Here is a 2,866-nt window from a genome sequence, read left to right as displayed (position 1 = left end):
CTGATATTGCTACTATGGGAACTCTCATCAATTGACTGGAAATGTATGTATGGCCAGTCAGTCAGCTATTCAGGTTAGAATGAAGTCTGCGGAAAGTTTAAGGAAGGTAGAATGTGTGTCTGTCTCTGATATAGAGTTCACCTTCTGAAAGGTGCCTGAAGGTGCCTGAAGGCGTGGCTTTACGTTGTTCATTTCTTTAACAGGTTTTACACCAACACACCCTCTATGGATAACAATCACTACAGTAGTAGGATCATACTAACCTGGCAAGGATCATACTAACCTGGCAAGGATCATACTAACCTGGCAAGGATCATACTAACCTGGCAAGGATCATACTAACCTGGCAAGAGAGATACCGTGATCAAGAAGGCGGTTCACCCAGGGCGAGGCTCAGCCATTGCACTCAGGCTGTACTGACCCCTCCCAAAGTTCCTAAATGTGGAAATCTCGATTGCATAATTTCTGGACTGTGTTCGGGCTCCCCTGTTAAATGTTTTTTTTTAAACATCAGTAGGGAAGTGTGTGCTGTTACGTCTCTATGGGGCAGTGTAAGAGAGAGAGAGATGGGGGAGCTGGGAACTGTATCTAATACAATGGGAATACTCTGGGATTGGGAAGGTTGTGGGAAATTGGTGGCAGGGACCTTTGATGTGCCATGTCTCCATAGATCAGGAAATGGCTAATTGGAGCTGCTGGCTTTCCCCTCTGTGGTTGGACGGTTCCTCAGGTCAGACTCTCCAGATCTGAACACGTTGAAGCTGAGGACTAGTATCTGATTGGCCGATGCTCTGAAAGAATGACATGGTAGTTGGTGCTGAAAGAGGACCAGAGAGTGAGGTGCTGCAGACTAAGGGGTATTTATGGACCCGTCTCTCAACTATGGATGAAAAGAGGAAATCATAGAAATAAAGATTCTGGGGCCTGTCGTCCCAACTAACACACCCACTGTCGTCTCAACTAACACACCCTACACACACCCACTGTCGTCTCAACTAACACACCCACTGTCGTCTCAACTAACACACCCTACACACACCCACTGTCGTCCCAACTAACACACCCACTGTCGTCCCAACTAACACACCCACTGTCGTCCCAACTAACACACCCACTGTCGTCCCAACTAACACACCCACTGTCGTCCCAACTAACACACCCACTGTCGTCCCAACTAACACACCCACTGTCGTCCCAACTAACACACCCACTGTCGTCTCAACTAACACACCCTACACACACCCACTGTCCTCCCAACTAACACACCCTACACACACCCACTGTCATCCCAACTAACACACCCTACACACACCCACTGTCGTCTCAACTAACACACCCTACACACACCCACTGTCGTCCCAACTAACACACCCTACACACACCCACTGTCGTCTCAACTAACACACCCTACACACACCCACTGTCGTCTCAACTAACACACCCTACACACACCCACTGTCGTCCCAACTAACACACCCTACACACATCCACTGTCGTCCCAACTAACACACCCTACACAACTACTGTCGGTAGTTGTTCCCCTTGCTCTGAGACCTTGAAGTAGTTGTTCCCCTTGCTCTGAGACCTTGAAGTAGTTGTTCCCCTTGCTCTGAGACCTTGAAGTAGTTGTTCCCCTTGCTCTGAGACCTTGAAGTAGTTGTTCCCCTTGCTCTGAGACCTTGAAGTAGTTGTTCCCCTTGCTCTGAGACCTTGAAGTAGTTGTTCCCCTTGCTCTGAGACCTTGAAGTGGTTGTTCCCCTTGCTCTGAGACCTTGAAGTAGTTGTTCCCCTTGCTCTGAGACCTTGAATTAGTTGTTCCCCTTGCTCTGAGACCTTGAAGTAGTTGTTCCCCTTGCTTTGCACGGGCCGTGGCTTTTGTGGAGCGATGGGTAACGATGCTTCAAGGGTCAGTTGTTGATATGTGCAGAGGGTCTCTGGTTCGAGCCCAGGTAGGGGCGAGGACAGGGACGGAAGCTAAACTGTTACATTTATACTGTGTTCTATATAAACCTGTTTTTGCCTACTGTAGGATCATGTTGGTTTTGGATGCTTGCTAGCTTTCAGGATTCTTAAAGTGTTGTAGGTTTGATTTGGTCACTGGAACCTGGACTAGTGTAGGTCTGTGTGAATAGAAAGGGATCTGTCTGTATGGTGTGACTGTGCTTTCATTGACCTTGTTCTGGTCAATAAGACTTGTGTCCCTCTCATCCGTACTGTTCTGGGTTTCACTGGAAATAACCCATCCCTTTACACACACTTGACCCTTTCTGATCTACCACACTGGCAGAATCACACGCACGCACTCACAAACAAACAAACAAACAAACAAACAAACAAACAAATAAACAAACAAACAAAGCATCATCAATGGATGGAGAGAAGCAGATCAGAGAGAGAGGGAGAGTGGAACGTATCAGCTTACCACTGACCATGTAAACTGAGTCTAACTGGTTTAGGGCTGTTGCCATTACACACACAATCATATAATACACACGTTTTCATGGGTTTGCACGCCACCGTATGTCTTGGTCAAGTTATGATCACACCTGATCTGTTGTGTTGTGTGTTAGCAAGTGTCAGAGCAGTCGTGTGTGTGTGTGTGTGTGTGTGTGTGTGTGTGTGTGTGTGTGTGTGTGTGTGTGTGTGTGTGTGTGTGTGTGTGTGTGTGTGTGTGTGTGTGTGTGTGTGTGTGTGTGTGTGTGTGTACCAAGCCACTAGACTAACCATGCTCGTATCAGCACGTGGCACTCTGAAGACGCCATACTCCCCTGAACGACCACTACACTGGTCCCTCCATGTCTACGGGTAATGTTCTCTTCACTCTGAAGACGCCATACTCCCCTGAACGACCACTACACTGGTCCCT

At 47.8% G+C, this 2,866-nt stretch overlaps 1 non-coding gene across 1 annotated transcript; it reads left to right on the top strand.

Moving 5' to 3' along the window:
* The first annotated feature begins 335 nt into the window (after positions 1–335).
* LOC139406212 (U1 spliceosomal RNA) lies at positions 336–491 on the top strand. The gene has a single exon (XR_011633942.1). It is a non-coding gene; the product is annotated as a U1 spliceosomal RNA (small nuclear RNA).
* Positions 492–2,866: the final 2,375 nt, after the last annotated feature.

The sequence above is a fragment of the Oncorhynchus clarkii genome, chromosome 3 (assembly GCF_045791955.1).
Source record: "Oncorhynchus clarkii lewisi isolate Uvic-CL-2024 chromosome 3, UVic_Ocla_1.0, whole genome shotgun sequence".
NCBI classification, from domain to species: domain Eukaryota; kingdom Metazoa; phylum Chordata; class Actinopteri; order Salmoniformes; family Salmonidae; genus Oncorhynchus; species Oncorhynchus clarkii.
This window is presented reverse-complemented; position numbering and strand designations above follow the sequence as displayed.